Source organism: Leucoraja erinacea, chromosome 14 (genome assembly GCF_028641065.1).
Source record: "Leucoraja erinacea ecotype New England chromosome 14, Leri_hhj_1, whole genome shotgun sequence".
NCBI lineage: Eukaryota > Metazoa > Chordata > Chondrichthyes > Rajiformes > Rajidae > Leucoraja > Leucoraja erinaceus.
In genome coordinates, this window is record NC_073390.1 from 14,091,491 (window position 1) to 14,104,457 (window position 12,967).

Below are 12,967 nucleotides of genomic sequence, written 5' to 3' on the forward strand. Positions count from 1 at the left end.
GTCAGTCAGTAGTGATAAAAATACATATCACATGGGACTTTGGATTATATAAATAGAGGCAGAGGGTTCAAACGAGTTAATGCTAAAGCTACTTTCAAAAATACATCTATTAGGCCTATTAGAAATCAATATCCAGTTTTGAATGCTCAGCTTTAGCAAGAGCACAGAAGTGATTCATTATCTTCAAATGAACTTTCTGTTCGAGGGAAATCGAGGCTCTTTTCACTTGATTGGGAAAGTTTAAAGTAGAAATCCATTGGGCACACTTCAAATGATGGGAAATTTTGATAGAGGTAAACAAAAACATCAACAAACCCAAATCTCTTACAAGCAAGTTATATGGATTCATGAGACAGAGACACACACAAGAGGCAAGGACTGAGACATGAGAATATTTTGGTGCCATTTTTGAATGACAGGATTTGAATATAAATCAGATCACCTCAAACGTCAAAACCAAAAGCAGTTTTAAAAAAAATATATATTTTGTTTGATAAGCCAAATGTGGAGAAAGGAAGGATAATCCAACAAGGATGTGGCTTGGTTTAGTTTAGAGATACAGCACGGAAACAGGCTCTTTGGCCCACTGGGTCCGTGCCAACCAGCACTACACACTCAGCACTATTCTACACACTTGGGATAATTTACTATTTTTATTTTTAACCAAAGTCAAATTAACCTACAAACCTGTACAATTCTATGCAGAAACCGCTTTCATAATGCAATAAACCCGAGTCTTGTCCTGCAAATACATCTGGAAAGCCCAGATTTGTGAAACCTGGATTAGTTCTCCAATCCAGGCTTTCCCCGAGTATTTGTATTCAAGTTGCGTTTCCCTTTCATACTTGCAACAGCAAATGGGATTAAATCTGATACATCTGTCCTTCCTTTTACATCCAACAAATGTTATCCTGTGGTAATACAATCTATCCCCAAAGCCATTTTTTGCATTCATACATCAATGTGTTTTTCTAATCAAGGACGGCTAATAATAGCACATGCTCTTTAACGTAAAGTATGATGTATAGTGGGTGCTTAATGAAGCAGCTGCTCTAATTATGTACATTTGGATCAGACAATTGAAATTTCATAATGCTATTATCTTTGGCGCAGACTATGTTCAATCGGTACCTCATCAATTTGTCAACCAACAATTTTGTATATACAAACAAAATCCAACAAAATGTAATTTTCCAATTCCTTAAATTGGTACTTTTCAACCCACACTCTGCCACATCCAAATCCCATTTATAGTTCTTCATCACAAATAAACAGCAGGATTAAAGAGACCAACAAATTGGTCTTCCACCTACCTAGGTACATCAATTACCCGTTCAAAGGATGATTATCCTATAGGGTGAATTATTTCAGCCTCCTTTGCACAGGTTTACTTTTAATCTCACAGTATTTGTCAGTGTAATGCAACATTAGAAGATAGAAAACAAGTCTTGCAGAGAAGGCAGGTACGGGATACTGAGTTGGATGATCAGCCATGATCATATTGAATGGCGGTGCAGGCTCGATGGGCCGAATGGCCTACTTCTGCACTTATTTTCTATGTTTCTATGTCTGAAGGAGGGTCTCGACTTGAAACGGCATCTATCTACGTTCTCCAGAGATGCTGCCTGACCCTCCGAGTTATTCCAGCACTTTGTGTTTTATTTTGTAAACCAGCATCTGTAGTTTCTTGTTTTTACTCTTCTCTATAGAAAGGTACAGCACAGGAACAGGTCCTTATGCCCACATCACATCTCACGTGCAGCCAGATCAATTAGACAAACTAACCTAATCTCATCTGCCTACCCATGATCCATACCCCTCCAGTCCCTGCATATCCACGTCTGTCTAAACAACTCTTCAAAAAATAAAATTGGTAAATATCATTGAAGCTAATTTCAAGTAATTTGACATTTGAATTAATTCTACACTGTATGTATGTCACTGCAGTCCAGCTATGGCCTTCAAATGTCTTCATTATTCGTCCATGCCACCTTACCTGTTCAATTCAGACATTGCTACAACATCAGCCTAAATTAAAATTTGTTTGTAGAGGGGCTCCGACCCAAAACATCACCAGAGACGCTGCCTGACCTGCTGAATTACTCCAGCTTTGTGTCTATCTTTAAATTATCCCATCTGTTTTATACAACACACCTTTAAAAAAAATCTTATTTCAGAACATTGACTAAAAAAACAGGCAAAAACATACATTCAGAATTGCCAGCCAATTAAGTCAAGTCAAGTCAAGTCACATTTATTTATATAGCACATTTAAAAAACAACTCTCGTTTGCCAAAGTGCTTTACATTGGTTATAAGAATAGCACAACAAAAACTACATACATATATACATGTAGCCCTCACTCAGAGGACGTCAGGAAAGGCTTGGGAGTATAGATAAGTTTTTAGTCTTGACTTAAAAGAGTCGATGGAGGGGGCAGTTCTGATGGGAAAGAGGATACCACGGCATTGACTTGTTTGTCAAATTTCAGTGCCGAGTCAAATATCACGCCAAGGTTTTTGACTTGAGGTTTGAGTAGTAATTAAAAAAGCTTTATCAGTTTGCATAACAATCACCAAAATATACAAAGTCAGGTGTTTCTCTATTGATAGGCTCAGCCAAAAGAGATTTAATTGTTAAATAGTCTAATTGAAAAAAGCCATTTGTTCCTTCCCCAGCACAGGGGTCACACAGACACTTTATAAATATGGATTTTTTAAGTAGATATTTTGGGGACAAGTATTTTGGAAAGTGCGTTGGGGTAGAATGGAATATTGGGAAGTGCGACCAGACTCTGGAACCATTCATCTCTTTCATATTACCTTCCCGGATTCTTACATTCTTGCTCTTAATTCATTGTGCTTCAGCTTTTTGTTTGCCCTACCTCAATCTGCACACTTTACAATGAGCTACTGACTGAACATATTCCGTGTCAAAGATGATACAATGTGAAATCTCAATTGTCTGATTCTAGTGAACTTAATTACAATCCTCATACCATTCTGCGCTTATCATTGTATTTTTTGTCATAATAATCATTACCGTCCATACCTTTTATTCTACGAGTTAAATCCAAACAAGGAATTTCTTTGCAAACTGGTGTACAAGAAAATAAACTAATCTGATCTTTAAGTATTGAAGTAATTGGATTTTAGCCGATTACCTTCCTCTATTCAAACTGTATGAAATTTGTTATTACACCATCTCATGATATCTCCAAACAATTAATTTATAGGCCAAGATATCAGAGATTATCCAGACAAACCTTATTTTTAATTTTGCATCTGCCATCATAGGGGCGGCAACGGTAGAGTTAGAGTTACTGCCTTGCAGTGCCAGAGACTCGGGTTTGATCCAGACTATGGGTGCTATCTGTACGGAGTTTGTACGTTCTCCCTGTGACCGCATGGATTTTTCTCCAGGTGTTCTGGTTTGCTCCCACACTTGAAAGATGTATAGGTTTTTAGGTTAATTGGCTTCGATAAATTGTCTCACTTGCGTAAGATAGTGCTAGTGTACAGGGATCGCTGGTCATCGCAGACTCGGTGGGCTGAACGGCACGTTTCCATGCAGTTTCTCTAAACTAAAAAAAGTGTACAGTTACTAAGCATGGTCGTGTTAACGTGCTTAATTATTCAAGGAACAAAGAAATCATAGAAATCGCATTTTTAATGTGCATTTTTTACATTAAGTTTGTTATACTTAAAGTAGCATTGAGGCAATGTTCACTGCGATACTGCCACACGTGAACCCTTGTCCTTCTCCCTGCCAGGTTCCCAACCGTCTGCCTACACCAGGGGGCAACACAACCCCACGGAAGGAGTGAAGGACTGATCTGCCACTGAGGGACCTCCCATTGAAGGATTGAGACCCACACAGATGAGAGGTCAAAGAGTAGGTCACCCCACCAGCCCTCTCAGCTTGAATCCGTGTGTGGCATAAGAGATTAGTGGAGTGCAAGATAATTTACCCCGTGCAAAATTGGTACAGCTTTATTTGTGTACGTTTTTGAAGTCAACTACAATTTTTTTCTCTTTAGCATCAAGACTGTGAACTGAGACTCATACTTCAGAGTTGCGGAATATGTACAATGAACCTAAACAAGCGAAAAGGAACAATTGTGTCCCTTGCACCAATGGGTGCAGCTTTGTGCACACAGATCTGACCACAAGAGACAGAATTCGACTTTGTATTAATCCACATTGTGGTCTAAATTCTGTTTTTAAAAATCTGCTAAATGCTTTGCAGGCGTAACTGCTGAGCACAACATTGCAACATGCACATGCACACACACACATACACGCACACACACACACACACCCGACTCATAACATAAGCTGCAGAACTATTAACTCAGCAAATTCATCAGGTCCTATTTTATCTGGGTTTGTAAGCAAAGGCTTCAAAGATGTTTGCAGATGAGCTCTTCATTCAAGCCATTATTTTTTGCTTTCTTCTCGTCCAGCACTTCCCCCACCACCCAAATCTATAGATTGTCTTAGGGCTCATTTTAGCTTCAAATATTTCGCCTGTCAAATGTCACAGGCCAGGATACGCTAGCTGCAAAACAGCAGCAAGAACACCGAACAAAACTAAACGCTATCTGTGTTAGTTTCCAAAAATTAAGTGAGTCATTCAGCTACAAAAATGATAGGAAGCATGTAAATCTAATCAGCCTTTCTTTTGTATCTGATTCGAGGCAAGACTATGTTGCAACACCCCATTGCAAATATCAGTGTATTTAGAGCCTGTGATGTTAAACATATTGCTCGGTGTGATAGTATTTTGGCCGTGCCATCTCTGCTCCTATGATCGGCAAACATTTCATCAACTTTGAAGCAAACTATTTTACAAAATAATTCACACACAAGTGCAATTCCAAAGCAACATATTATGTTTCAAGGCTGTTATGGCATGAATTATGATTACTGTTGCTTGAAACAAAATTGCTGCTCCCACCATTCGCAATCATGGGTCTACTCTGTCTGTGCCCAAGTGCAGCAAACTGCAGCCGGCTCTGTCCAACTCATCATAATGCTATGCTGCAAGGCTGCAAACACAACCACAGCAGCAAACAGCCATTTTGAAACCGACTGCAGAGAAACAAAATGCGATCAGCTGCTGCAAAATGGCTGCTGCTGAAAGCACACCAGCTCACAGCCCCGACACCACTGAGCAACATTACAGAGTGGCAATCGAGAATTTATCCTGACTTCCACATCAGTAAATGATGCCCTAAACAAAATGGTAACAAAAGGCGAAGCTACGTTTTATAATTGTAATCTATAGTTACTTTCTCTACCTAAATCCATTAAAATAGTATCGAGACTACAAGTCATTGACAACCTTGCGTCTTTGACCTGATCCTAGACTCTAATCCTGGCGTAAAGAAAAAACACAAAATCCTTTAAAGACAAATAGTTTGTTTTATTCTATTGCACTTGCAAACATTTAGGATTTTAATTTAGATTAAAAAGATTAGACTTTCAATTGCTGCAAGTAAGTATTTAATTGTTCCGTTTGGGCACATATTACAATTAAATACTCCTGACTAGATTGTACCACAAGGCAGTAGCCAGCTTGCTTGGCAGATCAATAGTAGAACGTCAATTGCTTTGGATACCAACTGACATTACACACTTCAGGCACAGTAAAATTAAACTGAAGCACAACATTTAAAAAGGCATTTCCTTCATATTAGATTCGGCGCTTAATAGCAGGGAAAGGAAACAGCTTCTCTGAAGCTGAAGCTAAAAGCTAAAATAGGGAGACTTTCTTCATTAATCCCTTGGCCTTGTCCAACATTTATACCAATTTACAGTGTTACTGGTGCAACGTCAAACCTGCCCGAATAAAGTCCGGGAGTCAAGCAAGATAGGGGATGATAAAGATATGCAGATGAAGAAACAAAAAATCCCAAGCTTGGGGAACCAATGCAGTTTTTTTTGCTTTTCATGCTAACAGGATGTGGTTGTCAAGGAAACACGTTACGCAGTAGTTATTGGGAAGCATAATGTATTTTCAACTTTCGCAGTAATTAATTCAGATACACAGGTTAGAATCCAGATGACAGAATGGGATGGGTCCCGCTGGCGATCATTTATGCAGCTTTTCCTAATATAACTTCCACCTCCTATCCCTGGAGCTTACTGACTGAACAACGCTAGGCCCATTGGAAGTGAGCAGGACTACACAATGACTAAAATAAGCTCACGATGGTGAACACAAACTTTCTATTAAAAACGGTGCTGTGACATTTTCCTAGTCATTGAGAATTAAGTCAATGGCTGTGCCTCACTGATGGGCTTTCCTACAAAGCATTATTTTCAGAGAAGAATGGGCCACTCGTGTTATACACAGTGGTGGAGAATAGCTGTTACCGAGATACATTTCTCTCGTGTACCTGTTCAAATGCAACCGTGGAATAAAAAGAGGGCACTTAAGGAAGCTTCCTGCTTCCAGCAAACGACCAAATCGGAATGCTGATAGATATTACATTAACTCCTGCTTGCTGCTGTTATTGCCGAGTATTACGCTCCCTCCCCACACATTCCTCAGTTCAGGAGGAAAAAACTGCAAATTATGACTAGCAATCAAATCTGTCAGATAAACATCCTTAACCAAGAACATGGCGAAAAGATTTTTTTTTAAAATTTGCACAGCCCTACAGAAATATCAAATAAGGAAAGATTGTGCGCTAAAAATCTGCATGCGAAGAGATTAACAAAAAAGACAGACAAAATACAATTAAAATATTTTTGAGAATTTCATGCAAAACAAAAGAGACCAAGCAATGGACAACGACCTTCATTACCTTTTCATTTTTTGTGGGGGGGGAAAAAAAAATCAAAACGCTCCAATTCTCATGAAGCTGTCATCGCTCTTGTGTTACTTCTGGAAGAAATGGTGTTCCTGGAAATTAGGCTCATCAACAAGACTGCTCAGAAAAAAAAGACACCATCTGCAAATCTTTGAAAGCCGTCGCGCGAAGATCATTCCTCTCAGGGCTCAGGGGCTGAAGCTGACCATTGCACAGGCCACTTGTCACACTAGGTGAGAATCAAGTCACTGTCGAAAATACCAGTCAGAATCCCACAAGCGCTGGTACACAATGTGCACGACTTCACAGCTAAAAATAGATACGTTGCATCGGCCAAGTGTATCATAAACCGGGAGAGCTCTCAACCTAGAATTCTGGTAAAACACCAAAAGAAAAAGATATTCGGACCAAGCCTGCCCTGCAATACCAATTTGGCATTACAATGCAAGAAATGATTTCATAATACGCTGCATGCAAACAGCTTCACCAAAATCAAAAGGTACTTAAAATGGTATTTTCAATAATGTATTACTTCAATCTATATGAGCCTTTTCTCCCCTTGAAAATGAAGGATTATCTGTTGTAAATTGCAGTGCAGTCCCAACGATTCTCGAGCTGTCAAGCCAGTATTTACATACTCACATTTAAAAACAAGGCATCAAACACAGTAATCAATATATGGCATGCTAAGAAAAGAACCAGCATTAAATCTGCCTGCCATTTTTGGTTTGCAGGAGTAAGCTTAGTTCTGCTGTACACTGCACCATAGCTAGGGGAGGGGGAGGGGCAGCTCACCTTAAATTCAGTAGCTGTCAACTATATGGTGCTGATTCAAATGGATAGGGGGCTACGGTAAAACATTGTTGTCGAGCACTGATGATGCAAGGCGAGCCTGATCACCAGAGGAGAAAATAAAAACGGCAGCACAACCAAATTCTTTAGTGATGGGAGAACAGGCACATCAAATGGTCGAGATTGCTTGCTTCCTGTCCAGTCAGCCTGCTTAGCAGCTCATTTCGAAGAACCGGAGTACTTCATCGCAAAAGCAGCGTAAAGAAAAGGATGCAAGGAGCATCACCATTAGGTCGAAGTATTAGACAGAAAGGGGCGATTCTAGGAAGCGTTCATCAAAATGCGATTTAAAGATGGATCTTGTCTCTCACATAGAATCGTTAAGTAAATGTTTGAACGGCAAGATTCCCCTTGAAAAGCATAAAAATTTAACAGCCTACAGCTCCACGGATTCACCGCTCCAGAGCTGTAATTAATAGCTGTATTTCTGCACCACCAACCACAGAGACGGGATCTCAAGTCACATGAATAGTCATTGGTGTTTATAGCACATATTTAATATGGAAATATTAGCATTACAAATTTCTCCAGGCTAGCACTGTGCATAACAGCAGGATGCATTGTGAAATTCCACTTCCTTCAAATCCTTAAAAACAATCAGATATTTTTAATTCAATTTCTGAAGACGGTTCAAATACAAACTGAAAATATCAGCTAACATTACGAGCGTTGCTTTGCAACTTGCTCTCCTGAGCAGGAAATTAATTAATATGCAATGAAAAAAAATATATATCATGACCTAAATATCTACCGCAAGTTTAATCATCATACAAGCGAGTCATGAAAAATTGCCAAATACGTTGTTAAGCCGGTTTCTAAATGCCACATTATTAGTGGTGATCTCTATTGGGGTCCTCTTAGTGCAGAAACAAGGAACTGCAGATGCCGATTTAAAAAGGTCAGGCAGCATCCCCAGCAAACATGAAGGTGATGTTTCAGATTGTGACCCTTCTTCAGACTGAGGGGGGGTCCCAACCGGAAATGTCACCTATCCACGTTCTCCAGTGACGCTGCAGAAACCACTGAGTTACTCCCGCACTATGTCTTTTCTTCCCCTTATCTACTACCCCCCTGAAGGTGCAAGGCCTACACAAATTTCAGCCACAAAACTCAGCACTTCATTAGCTGTATCGGAAGGAACGGCAGATGCTGGCTTACACCAAAGATAAACACAAAATACTGGAGTAACTCAGTGGGTCAGGCATCTGGAGAAAAGAAATAGGTGACGTTTCGGGTTTGAGACCCTTCATCAGATCGAGGAAGGATCACAATCTGAAATGCCACTTGCTCCTTTTCTCCAGATTTGCTGTCTAACCCGTTAAGCGACTCAGGTATTTTGTGTCTAACTTCATTAACTGTACGTTGTCAAGGAGGATGACTCGCAGCACAGTAACATTTACGAAGAACACTCTCAAATTAAAGGCACATTTTAATACATGATTTCTTTTTTTTCTGAGGGTGCTCAAACCTAGAGGTTGATAACTCCATTTCCCATCAGAAAGCCACTATTCCACAAATCAACAGCAGCACTTATTGCTACCACCAACACTATAGGCTGGTGCCCCTCATCACCATTGATGAGATCAGCCCACCGACATGGTCACCACTTGCCCAATCAATAAATCACCATCGGTGCAACTGCATGGTCACTGCCAGTCACTGGCCCACAGGCATCACTAGCTCACCACCTCAGTCAACACAAGGCCACCATCACCTTTACCACTGGTTTAGATTAGAGATACAGCGTGGAAACAGGCCTTTCGGCCCACTGAGTCCACACCGACCAGCAATTCCTTTATTCCCCAGACCAGCTTATCGTCCACTGTCCGTCTCACTTCAACTCATCTCCTTGCATCATGTCCAATGCTCCAAGAATGGCTATTGCTGCCTCAATTGCAAAACCCTTTACCCTGTGGGGATTTTAGCAAAGGAGAAAGTAGGGAGATCAGAACTGGAAGCCAAGCTGGTTGAATGCCAAGGTTCAAATAAAGTAGGCCATAAACCCATAATCTGAATACCACTTTCGCATCGGAGGCAGTTTATTGACTAAAAATAATTAAGAAGCTTTCAGCAATATCTTTGGGCAAAAGTCCTCATCTGATGACAATTCCTCATTTAATTGATAGGCCCTTGGGCTACATTGCCCCCATGAGGCGTCATCTAAAGTGTCAAACAGAGAGACTTAAATTAAGGCTTCGAGCAATTAATAGGCCTGTCCCACTTAGGCAATTTTTTAGGCGACAACAGGCGACTAGGCTGTCGCTGGGGTGTTGCCTGTATGGTTGTGAGTAGTCTCCTCAGTCGCCCAAAGAGTCCGAGCATCTTTCTGGTCGCTGCTGGATTTTCAACATGTTGAACATTGTTTGGCGACAGTGACAACCGTAGGTTTGATGCCAATGAGCGTAGCTTGATGTAGGTGCTGTCGTAGGTTGTTGCCAGGTTAACGTAGGTTGTCGCCAGGATGTCGTAGGTTCTCGCCAGGTAACACACGTTGTCACCGGTGCTGGCTTCGGTGAATTCCATTGTCGTAGTCGCCGGCAGTCGCCTAAAAAAAAAAATAATCGCCTAAGTGGGACAGGCCCATTAGTCCAGCCGCCGGTTCTTCGGCAACCTGCTACGACTATGACAATTGCCAGCAGTCGTCTAAAAATCGCCTGAGTGGGAAAGGCCCATTAGGCTTTATTAGTACTCAAGTTACTTAGACATGCCAACATACAATTAATTTACTACAACTTCATAATTCCCTCATTATTCGAACTTTGCTCTCCTTTGACTAAATCACAGACCTGTAGCTTGGGCTTAAATACCACCCATGTGAGAGGAGGAGGCCAGGCTCATTCTGACCAGGGGTTGAATTCTTCTCCAAGTTCCAAACTCAGGGTCTTCCTTCCGCGATGGTTGTTGCCAATGTCCTTGTCGGCCCATCTTTTATACAGTTCCCTCTGATCTTCCATAAGGTTAGATGATGTACCCGGGTCTGCAACTCTCATGACTTTGATAGCTTTCATTCAAAGGTCAGGTAGTCTGCACGCACTGTACCATTGTTCACTTTTCCATTCTTAACTTAGCAACTTCAGCCTCCATCGACGTAGTTAGCCGAGGTGGTTGTCAATATACCATACTGTTCCGCTTTACACCATGCCAGAGAGTTCATGTTAAGGTGGCTCCTTTCCCAAGAATTGAGTACCAAAGTAGGAAGGTAATATTGCAGTTATACAAGACATTGATGAGGCTGCGTTTAGAGTATTATGTTCAGTTTTGGGCACCATGTTATAGGAAATATGTTGTCAAGCTGGAAAGGGTGCAGTGGAGATTTATGAGGAGGTTGCTAGGATTCGAGGGCCTGAGCTACAGGGAAAGGTTGAACAGGCTAGGTCTCTATTCCTTAGAGCGCAGGAGGATGAGGGGTGATCTTATAGAGGTGTACAAAATCATGAGAGGAATAGATTGGGTAGATGCACAGTCTCTTGCCCAAAGTGGGGGATTTGAGAATTGGAGGACATAGTTTTAAGGTGAGGTGGGAAAGATTTTAAAGGGGTAGATTTTTCCACCAAAAGTGTGGTGGGTGTAGGCGACGAGCTGCCAGAGGAGGAAGTTGAGGCAGGTACTATCACAACGTATTTACAGATACATGGATACGACAGGTTTAGAGGGATATGGGTTAAATGCAGGCAGGTGGAACTACTTTAGATAGCACATGTTGGTTGTTGTGGGCAAGTTGGGCTGAAGGGCTGCTTTCCACGCTGTATGACATAAAGTTGGTTTATTTTCACATCACGCTTAAAAGGTTCAGTTGTCCACCACACAGCTACGGCCAATGTCTGGAAATGATGACCAGGCTACTGTTAAACTAGCCACTACAAATAGTCAAGAGCAAAACTTAGTTCTCATGAGGCCACAATGGGCACTAGGGCTCCACCATCGTTCCCAGCCGGAGAGTCTTACCGTGGGTTGATGGCCCGCCCCGAGTGCTTGCATCGGAGTGACGCTAGCCGGTCGCATCATCACTGTGACATCATAGACCTTCACGTTATGATGCTATTGAGCATGTTGTCACAGGTAAAGCAATGCCAATGTGGTGAGAACGCATTCAATGAGAGCAGGACATGCAGTGGCCACCTACTACAACCTTAGTTTCTGGGCGATTGTGCCCGAGACACAAGACAAAAGGAGCAGAATTAGGCCAATCGGCCCATCGAGTCTACTGTACCATTCGATCATGGCCGATCTATTTTTCCCTCTCAACCCCATTCTCCAGCATTCTCCCTGTAACCGTTTGACACCGTCACCAATCAAACTCCGCATTTAAAATACCCAATGTCTTGACCTCCACAGCTGCATCTGGCAATAAATTCCACAGATTCACCACCCTCTGGCTAACAAAATACCTCATGTGTACCTGCTCGCCTGCATTGGAACTGCAAGCTCTGAAGGAAACCATATCTTCAGAAGGCAGCAGGATATCTATCTATATTACAAAAAGTCTGATCTTGACCACTTCCTGTTGTTCTGAAAATTGATTTTTGAAAGAAACACTGCCACTTACAGCTGTGATTTTTGGCCATCTTACTCAGAGTCTCCCTCCGCTGTGCAGGACAAGAGGATTTTTCCCTTTGATGAAAAATAAAAGAGTTATTAGTGTTTAAAAAATGTTGAGATTCTCCCGTCAATCACACCATGAAGGTCACGCACGCCCCTTCTGATGGGAGGGGAGGAGGGACTATAAAACCCAGAATTGTGGGCGTGGCTCAGTCTCTGCAAGATGGAGGAGGGAGAGGTCACGACTCGCTGTCTTTAGTGGCCTTGCACCCTGCTTGAAATGGTATGAAACTGCACTTGAATTTGGTGGCCTTGCACCCTGCTTGTAATGGAATTCAAGGAATAGCCGTGAGTCAACTGCCAGCCCACCAGCCGTGAGTGAGTACGCTGCCAGCACAACAGGCTTGAGTGACTAAGCCACCAGCCCAGGAATCCATTCGGCCCACAATGTCCATACTAGCCCTCTGGAAACCAGTCCGTTCAGCCCACAACACCCACACTAGTGCTCTATAAAGCCCCCCCCCCCCCCCATTGGCCACCAATATTGGCATTGGTGGAGAGGTGGAATATTGCGTTGGGGGACCAGCCCTCCCGTGTGATGCTGGGACCCAATGGGTCCCACTTAGTCGAGTAGTTTTCTATTATCCATTCAAGGGATGTTGCCGGTAATGCCAAAACTTGCCGCCTGCCCCCCAACAGCCCCTGGGTTGAGGAAGCTGTTTGGAGTCAAATGATTAGTGGATCTGGAGTCAAATA

The 12,967-nt window shown here is 42.0% G+C and overlaps 1 protein-coding gene and 1 long non-coding RNA gene across 2 annotated transcripts in view; one reads left to right on the top strand and one right to left on the bottom strand.

Annotated features, from left to right (window-relative positions):
• The window catches only part of LOC129703302 (uncharacterized), a 56,562-nt gene extending 50,640 nt beyond the window's left edge, over window positions 1–5,922 (top strand). The window contains exon 3 of the long non-coding RNA XR_008724539.1: window positions 3,773–5,922. This is a non-coding gene — a long non-coding RNA (uncharacterized LOC129703302). The remainder of the gene's footprint in view (window positions 1–3,772) is intronic.
• The window catches only part of zbtb38 (zinc finger and BTB domain containing 38), a 47,748-nt gene extending 37,527 nt beyond the window's left edge, over window positions 1–10,221 (bottom strand). The window contains 1 exon segment of the mRNA XM_055645650.1: window positions 7,616–10,221. The gene's annotated coding sequence lies outside the window, so the exon portion shown is untranslated.
• Window positions 10,222–12,967: the final 2,746 nt, after the last annotated feature.